This window comes from Pinus tabuliformis, chromosome 6 (genome assembly GCF_031772625.1).
Source record: "Pinus tabuliformis cultivar Carrire ecotype Pingquan chromosome 6, CPIR1, whole genome shotgun sequence".
Classification (NCBI taxonomy): Eukaryota; Viridiplantae; Streptophyta; class Pinopsida; order Pinales; family Pinaceae; genus Pinus; species Pinus tabuliformis.
This window is the reverse complement of record NC_142292.1, coordinates 1266441368-1266467844: the sequence shown is the minus strand read 5'-3', so window position 1 is coordinate 1266467844 and position 26477 is coordinate 1266441368.

Here is a 26477-nt window from a genome sequence, read left to right as displayed (position 1 = left end):
CTGCTGCAGTGTGGTCCACTTGATGTATTTGTCCTCATAGCTACCAACAAGGTAGTATTACTCCTTGATGGAATCCTGGAATGAATTCCAAGTGGGAGCGACTAAAAACAATGAGGTCGTACTTTCATCTTTCTGCTCACAATAGGTTTCCCACCATTCCTTGACGTGGGAGGCGGCTTTGAGAAGAGAAAAAGTAATCTTTTCTCGGCTAGAAAAATCATGAACAAAAAAATATCCTTCTAGTAGATTCAACCATTTATCTATGGCACCTGCATCTATTTGGCCCTCAAATATGGGAATGTCAAAGTTTACTTGTACCTTAAAAGGTGTGGAGCCTCGAGAATGGCTGTTGGAAGTGGATGCGCTACCGGTGGACAACCATTGAAGGATTTGGGAAAAGTTCTATTGGAAAATATTTGGGGGGGGGGGGGGGGGGGGGCGCGGGCGAGGTGAATCAATATTCCTTAGAAATTAGCACTTTTAAATCTTTCCAGAGCATTAGTTAATATTCAATTATCATTAATGTTTATGCAGTAACGATAGTGAATAAAAGAACACAAGAGGCACAAAATATTTTGGTGGAAAACCCCCTCCGGGTCAAAAACCACCAAACAATTTTCTAATAATTTTTTAATATTCAACTCCAATTGCAAATAAAACTCCAATTTCCTAGAATCTAGAGAAGCATTCTTCTCTAGCCCCCACTGGATGGACGCTCCAACGCTTGAGATTCTTTAGTAGTCAACTGAATGATGCCCCAACACCCAATGAGATACAACTCACCCTAGCACCACCCTACCACCCTATAGAAGAATGGACTCTCATACTAGGGAAAATGGTCCACTTTACAATGATATAGAATGATGTAGAAGAATAAGACACACTAGACCATAACCCAAACTATGACACAACCACCTAATGATGATCCTAGACCTCCTGACACTGCCTCTTCAACTCTTGGCAGATATACACTTGTACAACTTTTACAATGATTCTTTTGCAATGACTGTGTACAATGATACTTTTACAATGATTGTATGTAGTGCTTCCTACTTGAAGACTTCATGTGGTGAACTTCTTGTTGTTGTTCTGCACCTTGAATGCTGCTCTTGTCATGCTAACCTTTCTCACTCTTCCAAACATTAGATTATGCATTGAGTCTTCTCTTGATTAATATATAATACCTACAAAAAATCTTCAAAGAAATACCCATGACATGATAATAGAAAAACTTACCTCATCCTACAGAACATATGTCAGTGCTAAACAAAAACAAAAAGTTAGAATACAAATAAACTAATGCAATTAAGAGATGAAAATGCATATATAGAAGATACTTACTTGTAGCTTACCTCTGCTACATCATTTTGCCGCACCTTGCTTTTTGCTGCCCTAGAAAGTTTGGTCCTTTGCACCCCTTGACAACACTTGATCTACTTTTTCTTGCCTTCTAGGAGCACGATATTTAATCTAATGTATCTCTGCGATTTCAGATCCCCAAAATGTGATCTTTAGTCTGTAGAAGCCCTCTGATTCTTCTTTCCAATGCCACAGGTCTGACCCGATTTGGACTCTTCAAGGAAACGTTATGTCCAATCTCTCACAATGACCTAATTATGGACTAGTTCAGTAGAGAAAACTTGTACGATGTACCACATGTCACTGTTTCCTCCTTCAACTCTGAAATTGATACACAAAAAGATACAGTCCATGCACTATCCGCCACTTTTTACAGAATTCCAATCATCTTCTCTGAGAGAGAGTTATGACGATTTTCCAAAGGTCACTTCTTTGAGATGAAATTCGGCAGCCTGCAAAAAGCCTAACTTCCACAGATCATATCTCTGAAAATATAGTGAACCAAGATTTGAAATTTGGTCATCAAGATTATGAATCAAATAGGCTTTAATTTCAGAATCTAAGACTTCGCAGAAATGAAATTATAGTGCAAATTCCACGATCACTACATTTGGAGGATATATGAGATTTCTTTTTAGTTATGACGATTTTCCAAAGGTCACTTCTTTGAGATGAAATTCGGCAGCCTGCAAAATGTCTAACTTCCATAGATCATATCTCTGAAAATATAGTGAACCAAGATCTGAAATTTGGTCATCAAGATTGCGAATCAAATAGGTTTTAATTTCTGAATCTAAGACTTCGCAGAAATGAAGTTATAGTGAAAATTCCACGATCACTACATTTGGAGGATATATGAGATTTCTTTTTATAGAGTTGGGAGGGGCTTCTATAGAGAATGTTGGAGGGATTTTAGGAGCTTAAAAAATTATTAGTTATTGAATATTCAATAACCAAAACCAATTATGAGTGCCATGCCACAACCCCATAGGGTTTTATCCCACTAACTGGGGTTACTAACTTCAAACATGAATATCTCTCAAACTGTGAAGAATTACTTGGCGTGCCATATATCAACGAAAACATATCGACGAGCAGAATCTATCTAGAAGATAATTGACTCAAAATAGAGTAAGTTGTAAAGTCAAAATTCCCTTGCAAGATTAGGGTAGCCCTTAGTGCTACTTGGGTTGACATCAATGAAAACCTCAGATCATATTTAGATCAACAATCTCCCTCTTTGGCATTGCTGGCAACACAAGTACTCTCCCTTCCATCAGGGAACCTCTTCCTATTGCCTTCTCTCCCCCTTTGATATCAATGGCAAAGGGTAACTCCCCTTGACACACAACCATCCTGCGGACCTGTACACACTTCCACTCCCCCTTTATTTTTTGAATAAGAAAAGTATAATGAGAACTTGGGAGAATCCCAAGCTTCTGGCAAAGATATTCAAATGCTTCATTAGGTAAAGGTTTAGTGAAGATATTAGTGATTTGTTCTTTTGTACCAAAATATTCAAGTTTGATATTCTTTTTAGTGACTTGTTCTCTAACAAAATGATATTTTATCAGAATGTGTTTTTTTTTTTGAATGCATGACAGGATTCTTGGAGATGCTGATGACACTGGAGTTATCACAAAAGATAGGAATAGGCTCACTGGATTATACTTGAAGACCTTGCAAATTTTGTTTCATTTAAAGGACTTGAGTACAACAAGCTGCCACTGCAATGTATTCTGCTTCCACTATAGATAACGAGATTGAGGTTTGCTTTTTGATCAACCATGATACGAGACAACCACCTAGATAGAATGTTGCTCCACTAGTACTCTTACGATCATCAATGCTTCCTGCCCAATTTGCATCTATAAAGACTTGAATAATGAGATTGTTGCCCTTGGGATACCACAAGCCATATTCTGTTGTGCCCTTTAGATATCGAAGAATTATTTTAACGACAATGATATGTGATTCTTTTGGTGTTGCTTGGAATCTTACTACTTGTCCAACTGCTTGCATAACATCTGGTCAGGAGGTTGTTACATATAGAAGACTACCAATCATAGATCTATACAACCTTTGGTCCACATACTTAGATGACTTGTCTATGCTCAATTTTAAACCTGTTACCATCAGAGTAAGGACGGGTTGCAATCTTCCATTTTGAATTTCTTGAGAATTTCCTTGATGTACTTGGCTTAACATATAAATATTACTTTCTCTTGCTGAGATATTTGAAGCCCTAAGAAGTATGCCAACTCATCAAGTAAAGACATCTCGAAATCACTTTGCATATTTGTAGAAAATTTCTTACTTAGTCAATTATCATTGCTACCAAAGATTATATCATCCACATATACCTCAACAATTCTTAAATTATCCTTATTTATTTGTACATAAAGATTGTTATCAACAGTACCTTTCTTGAACCCTTGTTGACGTAGATATCTGTCAAGACGAGCATACCATGCTCTGGGAGCTTGCTTGAGACCATATAGAGCCTTATTTAACCTGCAAACATAGTCTTCTTTTTCTGATAGTAGAAAACCTTCAGGTTGTTCGATGTAAACTTCTTCTTCTAATTCTCCATTCAGAAACGCTGACTTAACATCCATTTGGTAGACTTTTATTTTTCTTGAGCATACATAGGTGAGAAACATCTGGATGGCCTCCATTTTGGCAACTCATGCAAATGTTTCGCGAAATCAATTCCTTCCACTTGTGTATAGCCTGGTAACCCGTCCATCTTCATTCAATTTGTTCTTGAAAACCTATTTAGTCCCAATGAAATTTTTATCTTTTGGTCGTGGAACTAATTCCCAGGTGTTATTCTTCTCGATTTGATCCAATTCTTCATTCATAGCTACTACCCAATGTTCATTCTGGTTGGCTTCTTCAAAACTACTAGGCTCAAAGGTTACTAGAAAAGAAATGTGAGCTTGTTGTGATGAACGAAACTGTCGACCTTTTCTTGTTCCAATTCCTTCATTTATGTCACCAATGATTTGATTTGATGGATGGTTCTTTTGAATCCATTATTTTGTTCTCTTTGGAGGAGCTTCTTGTTGTTGTTCTAGTATATCTTGTTGATCATTATTTACTTCTTCCTGGTTGATAGTTGCTTCTTGTTCTAGAATTTTCTCTGTACCTTTTTCAACCTCTGTCTCAATCTTTAAAGATTCTAGATCCTCATCATTATTCATTAGAACACTATCTTTTTCAAATGTAACATTTATTTTTCCACTATCTATTTTCATCTTAGATTATAGCATTATAGGCCTTTCTTTTGCATGAGTAACCAACAAAGATACCTTCATCAACACGCAATTCAAACTTACCCAACCTTTGATCTTTTCTTTTGATATAACATTTGCTTAAGAAGATTCTGAAATATTTTACATTAGCCAGTTTTCCTTTCCATAATTCATATGGGATCTTATTGAAATTATTTTTAAGAAGACTTCTGTTGATAATGAAGACTGTCGTATCAATTTCTTGAACCCAAAATTTTTCATCCAATTTTGAGTCCTTCAGCATTGTTCTACCCATTTCCTGTACAGTTATGTTCTTTCTTTCGGCAACTCCATTTTGTTGAGGTGTTCGTGCTGTTGAAAATTGTCTTTTTATTCCATTTTTGTCACAGTATTGCTGAAATAATGTGGAAGTGAATTCTTCGCCATTATTTGATCTTAGACACCTTATTTTTAAATCAGTTTCATTTTCGACCAACTCCTTGTAGATCTTAAAGCACTCAAATGCTTCAGATTTTTTCTTTAGGAAACTGACAGCTATCATCCTGGTATAGTCATCTATCGTTAACATGAGATATAATTCTCCATCTAAGCCTTTTGTTCCCATAGGACCACATAGATCAGTATGTATCAATTCCAATGGATGTGTTGCAAAGTGTTCTTTTGTTTCAAATCTGCATTTTGTCTGCTTTCCGTGCCGATAGGCCTCACATAGTGTGTTGGAAGGTTTTGAGATTTTTGACATTTATCGTACTACTTCCTTTTTGCTTATCCTGAAAAGATTGTCAAAGTTTATGTGACCCATTCATTTGTGCCATAACCAGCTTCCATCTTCTTTAGCTAGTATACATGCTTTAGTTGCTTCATCTAGAACATATATGTTGTTTGGAGCTTGACTTGTTGTAGCCACAATTTTACCATACCTGCCTTTCCTGACTTCATATTTTTTGGAGTTGAATAGCATTGTGTGTCCTTGATCACACATTCGTCCAACACTGAGCATATTGTGATTCATGTTTTCAACCAATAGAACGTTCTTGGCTAGAGCATCTTTGCTTCTGAGACTGACAGTACCTGATCCTATAACATTTGAAGATCCATCATTTCCAAAGGAAACGGTTCCATCCTTCTTCTCTTTCAGAGATACAAATTTCTTTCTTTCTCCAGTCATATGCATTGAGCAACTGCTATCAACATACCCCACATATTTGTTATTTTGAGCCTTGATAGCTAGAGCACAATTATCAATGTTCTTCTTCTTCCATGTTTGTTTGTTTTGTGGCTTCGAAGATTATTCTGGAGGATTTTCAAGTCTGTAGTCTCTGGTTATGTGTCCAAAGTTTTGACATTTGTAACACTCAATATTACTTCTTAAATTTTCAAACCTATTTATGTTATGTTGAGCCTTGGGAGGTTCATATTTGATAGATCTCCTGGAATTGTATTAGTTCCTAGGGTACGTGTGACATTCTACAACTTTATGACCAAATTTTCCACATGAATAACAATAGCCCTGAAAATATGTTGGTACTTGGATGGAAATCTTCGTTGGGGAATTTTCTTCCAAGGCTGCTCTTGCGAACTTTTCCAATGAAGTCTACATGCCTATCAGATCTCATAAGTTCATTCTATTTTGTTGTAGAAGGTCCTACTTCTTCTTCTTTGTAACCGAGGCTAGTTCTGTTGTTGTAAGATCGTTGATTATTGATGAGTTCTTCCAATGCCCTTGAGCTATTGGCATAGTTTTGGATAGTTTTTCCCTTCTTCACTTCCTTACGAAGTGAGACTACTTTGGCTTCTAATGCTTCCCTTTCTTAGTTGCTTTCTTCCAACTTCTTTTGAAGTGACTCTTCAATATATTTGTGTTCTTCAACTTCAATTTTGATACCTTGAACTTGTTCTTCAAGAGTGTTGGAATGGATCTTCTCATCCTTGAGCTCTTTTATAAGCTTGATTGCCTTCTTCGAAAATTCTTCTATGGTCAACCCTTCTTCTTCATTGTTTGATACCTCTTGTTTATTGTGCTTGGCCGTAAACAATACTCTCTCATTGGTTTCTTCTTGACTATCACTTTCTTCTTCAAATGATGAGCTATCTTCTTTAGAGATAAAGTTCCTTTTGAATCATTTCTTCTTGCCTTGCTTGTTGAATTTCTTAAAGCCTTTCTTCCTTTTGAATTTCCATCACTTCTGTTCGAACATTTTGCTGTGAAATGCCCAACCTCACCACAACCAAAACATATCAATGGAAGTTTACCTTTGAATTTTCCCTTACCAATTTTTAGTTTTCTCGTAAAGTAAGAATATTCTCCATTTGAGAAACCTTCTTCATCATCTTCCTTTTCTTCACACTTGTAGGTGCAAATGCAAGTCTTTTCCTTTGAAGGTTGTTTGTCCTTATTGGTTTTCTTAGATGAAGCAAACATAGTTTCTAGATGCGAAGTACCCTCTTCTTCATCAAGTCTCATTTCATATGCTATGAGAACTCCATGTAATTCCTCTTTGTTGAGTTTGTCCAGATTTTCATTGTATTCTAAGACTGATACGTTTGGGTTGAATCTTCCTGGTACCATTCTAAGAATCTTTCATATAATCGTCTTCTCGTCAAGAGGCTCTCCCAATCCTTCCAGAGTGTTAGTTATTTCATCATCGTGTTGGAAGTATGCAGCAATGTTGTCATCTTCTTTCATTCTGAGTTGCTCAAATTTTGCTCTATAGATTTGAAGCTTTTCTTCTTTGACATTTGAGTCACCTGCATATATATTCTCAAGCTTGTCCCATACATTTTTGGCGGTTTTACAACCCAAAACCTTATGATAAGCAGATTCAATAAGTCCAATGATAATAATATTCTTTTAGTTTGCATCATTTACCAAATTCTTGTTACCTTGTTCATCCGCGGTTGATGTAAAGCCATTTTGAACAGTGCCCCATACTTCGTAACCTTGTGCCAAGAGATAGACCTCCATTCTTCCTTTCCAGAGTGTATACTTATTTTCATTGAATAGAGGCACACCATTCTTGGTATGCTCCATGATCTCCTTCAAGTTGTTGAAATACTATTGAAGGAACCAAGCTCTGATACCAATTGTTGGAAAATACTAGGGGGCAGGTGAATCAATATTCCTTAGCAATTAGCACTTTTAAATTTTTTCAGAGCATTAGTTAATCTTCAATTATCATTAATGTTTATGTTGTAACAAAAATGAATAAAAGAACACAGGAGGCACAAAAATTTTAGGTGGAAAACCCCCTCCAGGTCAAAAACCACTGAATGTTTTTCGAATAATTCTTTAATATTCAACTCCAATTGAAAAGAAAGCTCCAACTTCCTAGAATCTAGAAAAGAATTCTTCTCCAACTCCCACTAGATGGGTGCTCCAACGCCCGAGATTCTTCAGTAGTCAACTGAATAAATGCTCCAACACCTAATGAGCTTACTCACCCTAGCACCACCCTAGCATCTTGAAGTTTTCATACGCTTGAACTTGTTGGTGACTTCATGCACCAGCCTAGCACCACCCTACCACACTATAGAAGAATAAAAGAAGAATGGACTCTCGTACTAGGGAAAATGATCCACTTCACAATGATATAGAATGATGTAGAAGAAGAAGACACACTAGACCATAACCCCAACTATCACACAACCACCTAATGATGATCCTAGACCTCCCGACACTGCCTCTTCAACTCTTGGTAGATAGACACATGTACAAATTTTACAATGGTGCTTTTACAATGACTTTGTACAATGATACTTTTAGAATGATTGTATGCAGTGCTTCCTACTTGAAGACTTCATGTGGTGAACTTCTTGCTGCTGTTCTGCACCTTGAATGCTGCTCTTTTCATGCTAACCTTTCTCACTCTTCCAAACATTAGATTATGCATTGAGTCTTCTCTTGATGAATATATAATACCTACAAAAATTCTTCAAAGAAATACCCATGACATGATAATATAAAAACTTACCTCATCCTACAGAACATATGTCAGTGCTAAACAAAAACAAAAAAATAGAATACAAATAAACTAATGCAATTAAGAGATGAAAATGCATATATAGAAGATACTTACTTGTAGCTTACCTCTGCTACATCATTTTGCTGCACCTTGCACTTTGCTGCCCTACAAAGTTTGGTCCTTTGCACCCCTTGACAACACTTGATCTACTTTTTCTTGCCTTCTAGGAGCACGATATTTAATTTGATGTATCTCTGGGATTTCATATCCCTAACATGTGATCTTCAGTCCTGTAGAAGCCCTCTGAGTCTTGTTTACAATGCCATAGGTTTGACCCGATTTGGACTATTCAAGGCAAAGTTATGCCTAATCTCTCACAATGCCCTAATTATGGAATAGTTCAGTAGAGCAAACTTGTACGACGTACCACGTGTCACTGTTTCCTCCTTTGGGTCTGAAATCGATACACAGAACACTACAGTCCGTGCACTATCCGCCACCTTTTACATGTTTCCAATCCTCTTCTCTGAGAGGGAGTTATGATGATTTTCCCAAGGTCACTTCTTTGAGATGAAATTCGGTAGCCTGCAAAAAACCTAACTTTGACAGATCATATCTCCGAAACTATAGTGGGCCAAGATTTGAAATTTGGTCACGACATTCATTGGGATTGAAAATAAAATGGGTTTTAATTTTAGAATCTACGACTTCACAGGAATGAAGTTATAGCGAAGATTCCACGATCACTACATTTAGAGGATATATGAGATTTATTTTTATAGAGTTGAGAGGGGCTTCTATAGAGAATGTTGGAGGGATTTTAGGAGCTTAAAATATTATTAAGTATTGACTATTTAATAACCAAAACCAATTATGAGTGCCATGCCACAACCCCATAGGGTTTTCGCCCACTAACGGGGGTTACTAACTTCAAACATGAATATCTCTCAAATCGTGAAGAATTACTTAGCATGACATATATCAATGGAAACATCTCGATGAGTAGAATCTATATAGAAGATCCTTGACTCAAAATAGAGTAAGTTGTCAAGTCAAAATTCCCTTGCAAGATCAGGGTAGCCCTTGGTGCTACTTGGGTTGACATCAATGACAACCTCAGATCATCTTTAGATCAACAAGTTATCCATCATCGCATTTCTTTGTTTCTTGAGGGCCTCCTTGAGAAATATTTTGATAGGATCTCTTGCTTCATCATCTTTCTTTTCTTCCCCCATGGGACGTCATCGATATTTACAAGGCCCGTCTTGCAAAGGTTCGACCAGTTTGAGCCCTAAATCCTTATATCCCGATCTCGTCGGGGACATGCAAAGAAAAATAGAGAAAGAGTAGACCTCTCTGATACCATTGATCCAAATTTAAACAGGAACACAACAAATTACAGATATAACCATAAGTACAGAGATGCAGCAGAAATAAAACTTCCTTTCATTAATATCAAATAATGAAATATGCTTACAAACATAATGGAAATGAGGCTAGCTTGAGCGATGGTAACTTATCTATGAGAAGAGATGTGGCAGCTACATGCTTCTGAACTGAGTTCAAATGAGGCTCAAGGGCATTTTTATTATTGAAAAATAAGGGAAAACCCTAAACAACCAAAACCATAACCTGAGGAGATGTAACACCAAGAGTTTATGGGCCCTTTTGGGTTTAGTTGGGTAGCCAACTTCCCAGGGTTGTAACTTGGTCATATTATCTCTGTTTGACGCACATGATACCTCATTGGAAAGATCTCTCTGAGGACTACAACTAAATATGTGATTTCTATGAAATCATCCATAGGAATATTTCCAAAAAAACATCGTTTAGGGTCTCAAAATGGCTTTGGAAGTTCAGGACCTAAAAAACTTCCAAAAATAGTAAATTGTGCTACAATTAAGGAAATTGAAAAACTAAAAGAAACAATGGTGGGGGTCCAAGTGGAATAGGTGGGTTTCCACCAATATCCACTTGGATCACATAGGATCTTGAAGACCCTTACCCTGAAAATGTTTCTTTCCTTTTGATGATGGAGGTCTCCTAAGATTCTTAATCATGATCAATTTTCTTTCATTGTGGATGGGGTCCTATTCTAGGTATGCTTCTTCTACATGAATATCTTGAGCTCTATCTACCATTCTCCCATATTCTAGAAGATATTTCTATGCAGTTTGTTCAATTATAAATGGTCCTTCTACATGAGTATTTCGAACTCTATGTACATCATGCTTCTAGATTCTAGAAGATGTTTCTAGCCATGCAATTTTATTCTATTCCTACATTTTCCTATACTACTTAAAACTTTGAAAGAAGACTTTATGTAAAGGGTTTGACTTAGTCATAGTAGAGATTTAGAGGATCTTCCTTCTTTTGCTTCTTGTCTTCTTCTTTCATTTCTTGAGTCATATGAACTTCTTCCCTTTTTCTTTTGTTTTTTTGTCCTTCTTTAGTTTAGGACAATTCCTTTTGTAGTGTCCATATTCTTGGCATCAAAAGCATTGGATTTTGGACATATCTTTGTTGTTTGTTCTTCGTGGACCAAATTTGCCAACTTTTCCCTTTCTCTTGGCCATGGTAGCAAATTATTTCTCCTTTGTTCCCACATCCTCTTTTTCTTTGAGTATTGTTTCCTCTATCTTGAATAGAGAACACATTTCACTTAGTGGGGTGGATTCCTTCTTGGCATATATGCTTGATGTGAAGTTGCCCCAATCCTCAGGTAGAGCAATGAGTACTAAAATTGTCATTTCTCTATCAGGCATGACTTCCCCTATCTCTTGAAGTTGATCCCTCATCTCAGATATATTTCTAAATTAGGGAGCTATTCCTTCCTTTGATATCATCATCTTGTACAATTCATTTCATAGAGATATCACTTCTCTAGTTGTACTTACCGAGCATATCTCTACTAGTTTATCATAGATTTCTTTTGATGTTTCAAGTTTGGAGACATAAGGAATGAGAGAGTCTTTGATGGATTCTATTATAATCCTTTGAGCTCTTGTATCATCCTTATTATACTTGGCTAAGGCTTGCATTTTTTCCTTATCAGGAATAGTAATATCCCCATTGATGTGTTCTAGGAGTTCATTCTCCTTGAGAAGTAAATCAATCCTCTTCTTCCATGCAAGAAAGTTATTGGTCCCTACCAAATTGTTTCTTTCATTGAAAAAAGACATTGATGTATATTCAGAAGGGGACATATACATACTTAATAGATTTTGTGATGTAGTAGACTTTATTTCTCCTTGAACACTTGATGAGTTGCCTTCTGTAGATCTTGATGTTCTTCAAGTTTGTTTCTCCAAGTGGACTTGCTTGATGATGAGATTTTCTTGATGACTTGTAGCTTGATATAGGTCCTGCTTTGATTTTCTCTTCTTGTATGTGCCTTTTTGTAAGGCTTTTCTTCTTGCTTTGTAGTCTTCCTTGATGAATGCTATATGGTAGACCTTATTGTCCTTGATGCGATAGAGACTTCTTGGCTAGATGCTTCAACTTTGGTATATTTTCTTCCTTGATGAGTTTTCTTGGGATTCCCTTTCCTTGATGTGTCACCTTAGCTATGATACCATGTTGAAGAATGAAGGGAAATGATGTATGTTAGGATTATTCACTTCTTGTTAACAATTTGTGAATCACTTTTACAATTATCTTAGCTTGATCTTCTTCTTCTCATTAGTGTGTGTGTTTCATCAAGCTGCTACCAAAAATATAAAGACAAGAACATAGATGTTGGCTCTTTTCCAGGGCCAAAACCTCTCTCTCTTAGAGAGGAAAACCCTTGGATAAGTTTCTCTTATTGAAGCTTCTAATTGATCATTGCCAAAACCTATACCCTTGACTAGGATGTCCTCCAAGAACAAGTCAAGTCCTTCCTCTTTTCTTCACTTGGTTCCATGGCATATAGATTTCCTCCTTCCAACACTTTTCCCCCTAGCACTTCATCCTCCTTCTTTGCTTCTTGTCTAGAGATAGACCTTCCTTCAGTGAGCCTTCTAGATGAGATGTTCCTCTTCTATCCTTTATCAAGTAGACTTATTATTTTGTTGGCCAAACAAGATCCTTCTTGAGGTATGGGTGTATGACTTTAATGTTGTTCTGCTGCCCTATTTTTCCCACATGTGGAAGGTACCCTTAGTGAATTAGGGTCCTTTCACATTCACTAGAGAGATACTTCGTCCATTGACTTGGGAGGCCTTTAAAGATACATTCAAGATTTTTGTCATAATAGTGAAAATTTGTTTCAAGATGATCAAGAATTCCATGATTTTTTATTTATTTGAACAACTCTTATTTGAGCTATGGAAGTCCTATTCATGCAAATGATGGGATTTGTTCAAATTCAGATGTTAAACTGGTTATACCTTTAAATCCTAAGTGTTCATCATTAAAGGGTTTGAAATATTATCATGAAGTCAAGGCACTTCATCGTATGTTGATGGTTATGTCAGTTCCTCGCTACCCCGATGAAACTTTCAAACTTGGGTCAGATTATTTTTTTCTTGCAAAATTTTATTATCAACATCAAGTCATGGGACGATGATTCACTCTTGAAGGATTTTTGGTATATTCACATTGATCTATCCAATCCTTAAGATATATTTTTTTATCAGATACATAAATCCTCGTTGATGGATTCTTCTTCACACAAATATTGGGCCTTGAGTCGAGAAACAAAGAATATGTTGAATCCTTGTTAGATCTTTCAACTTGACACCCCTTCATCCTTGCCCATCATCAAGTTTGATTTGTAAACCCTTGATTAATTTTGATCTACATGTGATCCATCGTCTTATTGAGATCAATCTATGATATCATCACTTAATATTTTACATGATGCATATGTGTTCATTAAGAATATATATTTGCAAAGTTTTCAAGCTAGTTGTTTTTATGATCCCATTGTAGATTGGTTAAAAGGATCTTACCTGGTGAGTTTGATGGCTCACAATAACTAAATTCGTGAGTTTAACCAAATTTTGTATAGATGTGAGTTTGAGAACTGTGTCTGAAGTATCTCTTTTTATCATCGATATTTTCATTACCAAATGAATGAGACATCTAGCTCACACCGCTATGATTGCACTACACGCCTTCATTTTTCTATGGGGATGTGTTGGGTAGCGGATCCCCCGCGTAATGGTTTTGGGGCTTAAAGCCCCTGATTTTGGGTATTAATATTGTAACGGCTCTGCGAAGTGCGCAGAGCGCAAACTATAATGGGTCAAATCTAAGGGTAGTCTACCCTAAAATATTGTAATTTAATCTAGAAGGTGTCGGCCTACCCATGGTCTGCAGACCATGGGAATGTATAAATAGAACGAGGCTCTAAGTGTAGAAGGTAGCCTTGGGTAAGATATGATGTAGTATAGGTTTGTGGAGGCAATATTCGCTTTGAGTCTATAAGTCTGAGTCGTGGGTAGTAGTAGTTAGAGTAGGCTTTGCAGCTGTGTGCGCAGAGGCCTGGTAGAGCCCGCAGCTGAGTGCGCGGAACCCTGCTGCTGAGTGCATGGGGTGGAACTGAATGTACTGAATAGAAGATTAATAAATATAAGTGTTTCTGAATTATTGTGCATTTGGTTCCAGATATATATGTTTATGCTTATGTTAAGAGTTTATGCATATTTGTAAGATTTATGGTTGCGTGCGCTGGTTATAACTATTGAATTCTTGATAAAAGACTCTAAGAATTAGATGAGTTCTATAATAATCATAGTAATAATAAGAATCTAAGATGTGCCTCACCGCTGAGCTATGCAAAGGCCAGATAGCTGTGCAGAGTAGCACGAGCACACAGATCGGTTTGCGACCCTTCCAGTCCCCATCAGGATGTCCCTAGGGTGTGGAAACCTGGTTCCAACACCCTACCCTACTACCTCAGGTGAGACTTTAGTCTGTGCTCCATAGACTATTGCTGAAAGGGCCGGTAAGATGAGATTTGTTTGGCTAAAATACTTCTGAACCTGGGTCAGGCCCTAATAAGCCAACAAATGGTTCCATTGCTGGGACTGGGATCTACCTAAGGGATGTTTGATGTTGGAACACTGGAACCCTATGAAGAAAGAGATTGAAGATTGAAGCTTCACGAGTTCGTGGTGTAGGAAATTGATACCTCGTGAATATCTAAGAAGAGATGGCTAGATCACCCACACCACCTCTGCCAAACCAAAAGTTTAACATGGCGAGTGTGATCAAGTTGCCTGTATTCAGAGGAGTAGGAAGCGAAGATCTAGAATAGTTTTGGTTCGTAGTAAGAGTAGTGTGGGAAGCGCATGGAGTTACGGACGATAACATTAAAAAGGATACCTTGGTGAGTACACTACAGGATCGCGTGCTGACTTGGTATATCAAGCATTCTAGCGATCATCCAAATGCCGGAATAGCAAAGATCCAGGATGCATTGAACAAAGAGTTTAGCTAGCCGAAATCAAAGACGCAGTTGATCATCGGGTTCAAAGAGATCGCAATGTTTCCAGGTGAAACCCCTTGGGATCTGGATCAGAGACTAAAGAGTACAATCCGTGAGGCTAACATGACGTTGACAAATGCAAAACACTGTGCGTGGTTTGTAGCATCTTTGACACCACATCTGAGGATGATGCTATCACAGCAGAAGATCTCAACCTAGGCTGAAGCATTAGAGATAGCGATGAGGTTGCATGAAACTCCAATACAACATATTGGGTTGGGAGTTCAGAAAATTCATGCGCAACTAAAAAATCTATGCTTAGAGATGCAGAGTTTGAAACAAGAGAAGGTTCCCTAGCCAGAAGTGCGAGAAGAAGTGTGATACATAAAATGTAGAAGTTAGGGCCACGATAAGGATCACTGTTTGATATTTGTGAACTACTTGGTGGGGGGGGGGGGGGGGTGGGGGGGCATGCCGCTGAGACCAGAGGCACAGGCTGGACCAAGTGCGGTTCCCTCACTTTGGTGCGTTATCTGTCAGGTGGGAGGAAAGCACACCATGGACAATTTTCATCTATTATAGAAGTTTACCTAGACCCCCCAGTAGCTGTTTTGCAATTTTTGTAGATCGGTGGGCCACGATGAATGAGATTGTCAGAGTTACGAATTGTTGATGGATCGAACACCTACCTATAGGACGCAAACTGAGGTGCAAAGTCAGGATCTAGTCATAGAAATAGCGCATGGTGGTTTCCAGGGGCGAGGATGAGGATGAGGAGGAATGGGACTAGGAAGGGGCCGCGGACAGCTAATCTGTTATAGCTGCAGAGGACCAGGGCACTATGCTCGTGACTGTACCAACCCGACTAGAATATCGTGCCCCTATTTGAGCAATTTGATCATGAAATGATCGATTGTCCATAGAAAATTTTAGGGGCGAATGTTCGCCCTTTGGCGAAATTAAGGGGTTTTAAATTTTTAGTGGGCGAATATTTTGTATCATAGTACATTTTTACAAATCACCTCAAATAGCCCACCTTATTTTAAGGGAGAGGGTAAAAAAGGTAAATTTAGCCCTTGAAATTAGGAGTTACAACCTTCCATTCACCCATTTTCAAGAATAGGTTTTATTTAAGTGAATGCATTCGCCCATTTTCAAGAATAGGTTTTATTTAAGTGAATCCTATGGGCCAAAGGCCCAAATACCATATTTATAAAAGAGGTATGGTAAATTAATAAAAATATAAATAAATGAGAGGTATGGTAAATAAATAAAACATTTTTTTATATTTACTCCATAAGTCACCTTATATACATGCAAGGGTGTAAACAAATAAAAATATAAGTAAAGTGGAGGTATGGTAAATAAATAAAATGTCTTTTTATACTTACTCAAAAGGTATGGTAAATAAATAAAAATATAAATAAACTAGACGCATGGTAAATAAATAAAACCTCTTTTTATATTTAGTCCATAACCCTCGTTCTATTTATGAAGGCCCAAGAAAGAGGTTTTATTTAAGTGAATCCTATGGGCCAAATACCATATTTGTAAAAGAGGTATGGTAAATTAATAAAAATATAAATAAACGAGAGGTATGGTAAACAAATAAAACATTTTTTTATATTTACTTCATAAGTCACCTTATATTTACGAACACTCAAAAAATGCGTTATATTTAGGTGAAACCTATGGGCAAAATACTATGGGACAAATACCATGGACTAGATTGTTATTAATAACATGCAAAAAACATTATTAACCCTAATATTAGTATTAATAAAAATAAAAATGGCACATGGTATTGCCCTTTTTTCGCCAATTTATTCTACGCAACAATAAGGCCATTAATGGATTACAAGATCTGATAGCTAGGTGCGCAGGGTCAGGTGAACCTCGTGTGGTTCGGAAACTGGGAAAACATGCTTTACACACCAGGCAGGAGATGCGATTAATGGAACAGATTGGTGACTATGAGATGGATCAGGTCATTCTAGACTTAGGTTTGGATGCAAACGTACTACCTAAATAGACATGGGAATGCATGGGAAGGCCCGCATTACAGTGGTCTTTGATTCAATTACGGATGGCGAACCAACAAAAGATCTTGCCCATGGGGAGATTGCAAGGAGTAATGGTGGACATCGAAGGTGCAAGCACGTAGATGGATTTTGAGGTATTAGAAATTGTGGATGACAGCAACCCTTATCCCGCATTTCAAGGAATAGATTGGGCCACAGATATGAATGGAGTCATCAACCTAAAGAAGCGAAAAATGATATTTGAGAAAAAGTCCCTATGCATAGTCATTCCACTAGATCTAGCCGAAGGCATGCGCTACACTAAACCATGCACGACGAAGGAAGTGATGATGAATTGGATTGTATCTACAAGATAACTGCAAGAAATTAGGATTGGGTAAATCCGACTGCAGAGGGAAGAATATCGTGGGAACGTGCAGATTCCTGCCCCTCGGATTCAGATGAAGAAGACGAGCGCTGGCATAATCGGTTGAACGGAGTAACAACGTTAAACTGCAACATGATGACTAGGTCGCTGCGTTGTGTAACCGCTCAGGATCGAGATCTACCGACATATGATGGGTTGACAGTGGTGGATGAATTCTTGAACAAGTTTGAAAGCACAGTACTAGAGCACCAGAGGTTCGATGCATTAAAATGGGCGCTGCACGTGATGCTTGCGCATTGGTGGGGAACACATGAAGGAACCTTTGAAGACTGGCACGACTACAGGAGGATGATGCAGATAAGGTTTGGGAAGTCGGAACTACGAATAACAGAGAAATACAATGGACGTGATGAACCACGCGGATACCTCACGAAATGGACCAAAGCCTATGGGGAAGAACCCCAGCCGGAGTGGGTACACTTATTTTATCATACCTTGGATGTCATCCTGAGGAACTGGTATACTGAGATAGAACTCCGACATGGTACAAGTGAATGGGATATCTTGTGTGAAGGATTTTTATTAACTTTCTTATTTGACGACCAATGGATGGATACTATTAACGATGCGCTGCAAGTTATGAAGGCTGCCATTTTCAAAATACCACTAGAACCAGAAGAAATAGTGCAACCAATATGGTCTCATCAATTGAGCTAGGCTCTAGAATGTTACAATGTGCAGGTAGAGGATGATGATGATGACCCCAGAAACATCAATATTTCGGAAACAAAGGGGAGTCACGAGGTTCGCGGACCATCAATCGAGGACCCTGGCATCACCACGCCACTAAAAAAAAAACAGGTGAACATTGGTACAGATGAGGAGCCGAAGTACGCAACCCTGGGGTATTATTAGGATGATGCCATAGTGGATAATGTCATCGAGTTACTGTGCGAATGTCAAGACTTGTTCTTGACCAAAATAATAGATTTAAAGGGGATCCTTGGTGACCTGGGGATGATGAAGATAACTCTGAAACTGGACACGAAGCCAGTTAAGCAGCGTCCTTACCATTTGAATCCGAAGTATAATGAAAAAGTTCGTGATGAATTGGACAAAATGCTTGCAGCAAGAATTATTGAACCTGTAGAAGAATCTGACTAGGTGAGTCCTATAATAGTATAGGAGAAGAAATAGAAGGGTGAAATTTGAATCTGAGTAGACCTCCAAAAACTAAATGATGGCTTTGTTCATGACCCGTTCATAACCCCTTTTACAGATGAAGTCCTGGAGAACGTGGGTGGATAGGAAGCGTATTCATTTATGAATGGGTTCTCGGGGTACCATCAGATCAAGATTGTTCCGGAAGATAGGAGCAAGACCACCTTTGCAACCGAATGGGGATGTTTTCAGTACACTGTTATGCCCTTTGGGTTGAAGAATGCGCCATTGATATTTTCACGCGTAGTAGTGGCCGCATTCAAGGAATTCATTCATAAGTTTTGGGAGGTTTATTTTGATGATTAGACTGTATTTGGGCTCATCAAGAAACATGTAGCAAGCTTACGGTTGATGTTGGATACGTGTCGTGACACTAGATTACGGTGAATCTTAAGAAGTGTACATTCCTCATCCTGTTTGGCAACTTGCTTGGCCATGTAGTCTACAGACAAGGCCTGATGGTGGACCTTGTGAAGATCGTCGTCATACTTAATCTACAAGCGCTGCACAGTGTCAAACAACTCCGTACCATGCTAGGACACACCGGTTACTATTGCAAGTTTATTAAGGGCTATGCGCAAATCATGGCACCAATGGAACAGTTGTTGAAGAAGGACGGTACATATTTTTTGGAATGACGACTGTAAGAAAATTTTGGAGATTCTCAAGGAAAAGATGGCATCCGCTCCCATTTTGGTTTTCTCAAAATGGGACATTGAATTTCATGTACATGTTGATGCGTCATGTACCGCGCTGGGTGTTATACCCACGCGAGAAGGAGCGGAAGGAATTGATCACCCGATCGCGTTCACAAGTTGACGATTGTCCAAAGCTGAAAAGACTACTGAGCGTGAGGGGTTGACGATGGTATACATGCTCCAAAAATACTGCCACTATCTACTCAGTGGACACTTTAAAATGTATACTGATCATTCCGCATTGAAATACTTAGTGAATAAGCCTGTGTTGGGGGGGGGCACATTTGTAGACGGTTGTTACTATTTCAAGAATATGATTTTGAGGTCATCGTAATGCTGGGACGCCTATACGTGGGTCCAGATCACATGTCCTGAATCGAGAATGGTGAAGAGCCAACAAATTTAGAGGAAGGACTACCTAATGAACAACTTTATGCAGTGCACATTGCGGACGGCCAATTTGAGGATATAATCCACTTCTTAACCATAGGGACTGCACCGCAGGGATATCCAGTTCAATAGAAGAAATAATTGGTGGTACGTGTAGTAGATTTTGCTGTTATCGTGGGGCACCTCTACAAAATGGGAAATGACGAAATATTACAAAGATATGTACCTGAATTCGAACGAGGATAGATCCTCGCAGAAGCACATGGAGGGGTTGCCGGTGGACATTATGCGGGGAGGGCGATATCACAAAATATTCTTTGCACCGGACTATGGTGGCCAGCCCTACATCAAGACTCAAAAGCGTATTGTCGAGCCTGCGACGTATGTCAATAGACTGGGAAACCATCGCGAAGGGATGGAATGCTGCTCAATCCACAGATGACACTGCAACCGTTTGAAAAATGGGTGATCGACTTTGTGGGGCCTATAACACCTCAAGGAAAGATGGGTGCACGCTATATCATCACCGTGACAGAATACTTGACTCGATGGGTGGAAGCACAACCGGTTAAGGACTACACGGCTGCTACAGCTGCGAAATTTTTGTTCGAGAATGTGTTGACACAGTTTGGATGCCTGAAAATTCTAATGAGTGACTGCGGAACACACTTCCTAAATGAAACTATCAGTGCACTCACTGAGGAGTTTCAGGTATATCATCAGCAAAGTACACCATATCATCCGCAAGCGAATGGGACAGTCGAAGCGTTCAACAAGATTTTAGAGACCACATTGACTAAGGTTTGTAATGCGCAGTGAAATGATTGGGATTTGCACATACCTGTTGTGCTATGGGCATACTAAACCACTTGCAAGAAATTGATGGGTCAGACACCTTTTCGGTTAGTCTACAACACTGGAGCCGTCATGCCAATGGAATACATTGTACCCAGTTTATGAATAGCTGTGATGGCAGGCATGGTAGACCATAGCGCATTGGAAGAGAGGCTCGTGCAACTTGAAGAACTAGAGGAGGAAAGGTTTCTGGCAGGATTCCATCAGTAGGTATAGAAGCAGCGTGAAAAGGCTTGGCATGATCGCCATATCAAGTTGCACATGTTCAAAGAAAATGATTTAGTATTGCTGTATGACAGCAAGTTCGAGAAATTCCCTGGAAAACTCTAGATGCATTGGTTGGGACCATATATAGTTAAAGAAGTCACAGATGAAGGCGCGGTCTAGCTCGGCACACTTAATGGCGAGCCTTTCCCAAGAAGAGTAAATGGTAGTTGCCTGAAGCTCTACACAGGTGGACTGACTACCTGACTAACTGACCAAAGTATAGTCTCATCGCTCCAAACAGTTGAAAGAGAGTGTGGGATGATAAAGCAGTTTGTGAGGGAGCTGCGCAACAATAGGGTTGCACGTAGAATTGGTATGTCACAAGGGTTGCGATTGTGCCGAAGGGGCTGCACTGCTGCGTGGATAAACACAGAGGTGACCATTGCTGTCACTGTTCATGACAAGTTGACTAAGTTATCGCGAGAAGGAGCTGGCAGCAGGCAATTAAGATACGAAGTACGAGCCAAATCTGGAACGATCTACCGTAAATGTAACATTAATGCATTGGAAAAGGAGGGAATGACTGAATTTGAATTTCAACACACCTATAAATCACAGGGGGGCATCCATCGAACGATCTGTGGTATCAAGAGAAGTAAGCTATTGTGCCTTCCAATTGGTATGGAACTGTTGATCATCAACGCTCAAGCAGTAAGATTGAGGGTTTCAATAGGGTCAGTGGCGATGCAGGACCTTTTGGATAGTGTGATATCGACAACCGCAGATGCCGTGTCGGGTTCAACACCAACGATAGGGGATGTACTGGAAATTCTCAAACACGAAGTAGAACTGGTCCAGATGCTGCTGCCTAAACCAAGGGCTGGCAAGCAACCCATGCAAGATAAGGGAAAGCTGGTGAATCTTGAGACAAATGATAGAAGTGTAGTTAACAATTCATCTCTAATGCACCATGAAGATTGGGATCTCGCGGACAACAACATATTTCTTGCAAAAATGCAACACAAGATGCAGTAGATAGTGCATATAGTGGACCAGAAATTGGAGATTTGCTGCTTGGGCACAAACAATTCCCGCCCTTGGTGCCTCAGCTAGAGCAAAATCCTATGAGGGGTCACTTTGTGTTAACCGAGCAGAGCAGAATGAACATCATCGGTTGAGCAAGTTAGTAAAGGCAATGGAGCGGAAGCTTGAAGAATCATTATAGGAGATAAGGAGGGAGCAGCAGAACATAGTGCATCAATCATAGGGATGGTGGACAGCGAAGCCTTGGCAGCGTGTATCGCCGCACCAATTAGTGACTTGGGACAAGTCATGATGATTGTGTTGGGGGCCCGTTGGGCAGCGGATCCCCCGCGTAACAGTTTTGGGGCTTAAAGCCTCTGATTTTGAGTATTAATATTGTAAAGGCTCCACGAAGTGTGTAGAGCGCGAACTGTAATGGGTCAAGTCTAAGGGTAGTCCACCCTAAAATATTATAACTTAATCTAGAAGGTGTTGGCCTACCCATGGTCCACAGACCATGGGAATGTATAAATAGAGTGAGACTCTAAGTGTAGAAGGTAGTGTTGGGTAAGATCTAATGAAGTATGGGTTTGTGAAGGCAATATTTGCTCTGAGTCTGTAAGTCAGAGTTGTGGGTAGTAGTAGTTAGAGTAGGCTCTGTAGCTGTGTGCACAGAGGCCTGGTAGAGTCTGTAGCTGAGTGTGTGGACCCCTGCAGCTGAGTGCGTGGGGTGGAACTGAATGCACTAAACAAAAGACTAATAAAGATAAGTGTTTCTAAATTATTGTGCATTTGGTCACATATCTATATGTTTATGCTTATGTTCAGAGCTTATGCATATTTGTAAGATTTATGGTTGCCTGTGCTGGTTATAACTATTGAATGCTTGATAAAAGACTCTAAGAATTAGATCAGTTCTATAATAAGCACAATAATAATAAGAATCTAAGAAGTGCCTCGTCGCTGAGCTATTCGAAGGCCAGATAGCTACGTAGAGTAGCATGAGCGCACAAATCAGTTCACGACCCTTCCAGTCCCCATCAAGACATCCCTAGGGTGTGAAAACCTGGTTCTAGCACCCTCCCCTGCTACCTCGGGTGAGACTTCAGTTGCGCTTCATGGAATGTTGCCGAAATGGCTAGTAGTGCGGGATCTATTTGGCTAAAATACTTCTGAACCTGGGTCAGGCCCCAATAAGCCAATAAGATGATTTTATTGTTCATCTCCATTACCGCACATTATGTTTGTAGTGTTGTTTTAATCAATCTAATTGACCGAGACTGCAACATTTAATTGTCAACCTAGGGTAGGTCTTGTTGTTCCAATGGAGTTCGCACTCTCTGTGCCGATACACCACAACCAAGAATAAGAAAATGTCGAAAACAGTAAAAGGTGTCACTGAACCAAATTTCTAAATCAAACCATTAATGTAGACATAAAAACACTCTACATAATTAATCACACTTCACAACTATTAAAGTAAAGGCACTTCAAATTGGAACTAATATCTACTCCAGCTAGTTACTACCACTCTGTTGATTAACTCTGTGTAACAACATAATATAAATGGAAACAATAACGAATGTAATCCACAATTTACATAGCAACAACGAGAAACCATAAATCAATTCATTAAACTAGAATGTAACACTACCTATATCATTGCAATCCTTGCCAAAGAGGAGGGGCCTTCCTCCTTAGTAGGGCAAAAGAGTAACACAAAAGTAATTAACGAATCAGGTGAAGAGGATTAACATCATCACTGTGCTGATTAATATTAAAAATAAACTCAAAATTACAGAAGTAGAGTAACATTACCTTTCTATATGTCGTGTCCTTGTACATGTAAAATTGAGTTCCTTTATAGTTATTCATCTCGAAATTAGAAATAGATCAGTCATGAGAATCTCATGATTCTCATGCTAATAAAAAATAAAAGTAGTTACAACCTATTTCTAAATACATATATATAGTAGTTAGGATTGCAACCACTTGGGTCTGTTGCTTCCAAAATAAACAATCCCTACTACCGACAGCTGTTATGTGGAATAGTACCCATATTTTCTAGCTTCGACGCAACAACATCAAGTAGATAATAGTTCGGGATGTCACGGCATCGTTGGAGACAACACTTTTGGTGTAACAACGGACTCTTGTATCAGCACGTAGTGTAACAACATCATGTAACAACATCCATTGTGTAACAGAAACCTATGACAACATCCAGGGTCTAACAACGAACTGTTCTACCCTTCTCTGTAGTTAATCCGTGCTGCTTGTCTGCTTCATAGCTTTTTTCTCATGGGCCATCACTTGAAAAGAAGAAGAGCTTCCTAGAATACTTCTTCAATAATCTCCTAGTTAGCCACAAAAAGGAATAAAGCATTGTATTACTCAGTAAAATATGGAAAAGTAACATGACAGTAGAATAGGTTATAAAGGTGAGAAAACAGGGAAATTGATCATGTAAAGTCATAGGCCTGGAGGACAGAAGGGTAAAAACTGGGGAAAGAATGTGCAAAAAATAGGTAAAAAACCACACCCGACATCTCCCCCTGACTGAAGCAACTACATGTCCCCATGCAGAATCTCAGCTCCTCCTACTGTACTCCTGATGCAAGTCTGTGAAATTGTAGGCACCAACAGTGTCTTCACCGGGAGCTCTGTAACCTTGAATGGCCATCAAATATTGTGGCCAAGATTCCTCTTCATAGTCACATGGATGGTAGTCCAGCTGATACTCCTCTACTGGCAACCAAATCAAAGGAAATTTTAATTTGAGGCCAATCTAGAATGCCCCTAGTGTCTACACAATCCAAGCATACTCAAGCACCAGTGTAACAACAACCAAAAAGTTCTGGTACTCAAAAGGATCCCCTTCTTGTAACTCAATGCTATAGGCCTCAATGCGCTTAAGACATCTTGCTAGCACTCGAATTTTCATATTTTCATACAGGTTGAGGCAGATCCTCACTATCCTTTTCCTATAGGTGGCTGACTGTTCTATGATTCCTAGAGTGCTTAGGAATATCTTAAACACATGCCTAAGTTTGTAAACCATCCATGGTTCAACTCTGACCCACAATGTTGTTCTCTCCTCATTAGCTTTTGCTGATTTCATGGCCAGATGCCACTCAATCTAATTCCTCATAAATGAAAGGAAGGTCTGCAACTACAAATATCCCATATAGGAGAAGACACTCGCTACCATCTCCGTGCTGAAATATTCACACATGATATTATGCAAAAATAGCTCACATAGCAAGCTCTAGTCATCAAAGTCATAGGAGTGAAAAATCTCTAGAAAAGTATGGGTTGAAGAATCCAAATAGGACCTATTCTCAAAAAAGTATTTTAATTCAAATGAATAATAATGTTCCCAAAGGAACACTAGATATGATGGGGATAGCCGCCTTCATGCTAATAATTTTAGGGCAAGGTCATAGAGCTTAGTCTTATCATTCATTAGGTCTAAGACTTGTCGATTTAGTTGATATAGCTGTTCATCCTTCTTCTTTATAGCTTCCTTTTGCCTCTGTGCTTCCCACTCTCTTTCCCATTCTTCCTTTAGCCATTTCTCTTTAAGGGCATCCATCATCTTCTTGTGAGCTTGGAGTGAGATCACCCCCTCTTATAGAGAGAGGGCCTGCTGCTCCATTTTTGCATCTTAGGTAACAAAAATGTCTTCTCAGAATAGAGTCCTTCATCAGGACCCAGTGTTCTCCCACATGCACTATCAACTGAAGGTGTAACAACCTCATGATGGTGAAACTATTCCACTTCGGCTGCTGGTTCTTATGTAACAACAGATTCATCAGTGGATTTTGTCATAGTTTCCTTATCTTCTTGGTCAGCTTCCATATCCATTGTTGGTTCCTGTGTAACAACAATGTTATCCATAGACTTCTGTCTCTATTGTTGGTTCTTGTGTAACAACAGTGTTGACTGCAGGCTCATGGATGTTAGCTTCTCCTTCCTTCCCTTGGATGACTTCCTCCTCCACTGCTGGTTCTGGTGTAACAGCAGTGTCAGCCAAGGGCTCCTGTGTATCCATTACCTGATCACTTTATGTGGATTGTGCCATATCAGTTGCTAGTTCTTATGTAATAGAAACATCCTCAATAGGTTCTTGTGTATCATCTTCCCAGATTTTAGTTTGTGTTTCCCTCGAGGTGGTGTCTGCTACAAAGACTTTAAATCTCGCTGCCACTAGCTTCTCAACGCAGGCTGTGCATAGAGTGCTCGAAACATCTCCCTTTCTGGTCATGTCCATGGACTCAACCAATGTATCTAGCCCTGGGGCTCTTGGCTCTACCTTTCCATCTACTAGATGTTCCCTTAGCTCCCTATTTTATTTTTATAAATTTTCAATTCTTAGCAGCAATGATTGGGTTTCACTCTTACCAGGTGAAGAAGGTTTCTCTGGATGAGCCCGCTCCTTGTCCTTCCGCTCTGTTGCTTATTTATTCTTCCTTGACATGGATGGGGACTTTGGGTGCCTATCAACCCTTATCCTATTCTTCGGCTTCTTGTCACCAATTGGTTTGTTAACTAGCCTCTTACCAACCCTTACTATAGAGGGTTGGGGCTACTCCTTTGTCATCGTTGGAGCCTCCTCAGCCGTCTTAGTTTGCCTCCTATGTGTGGTCCTAGATTTCTTCATCATGAATTCTTCCCAATT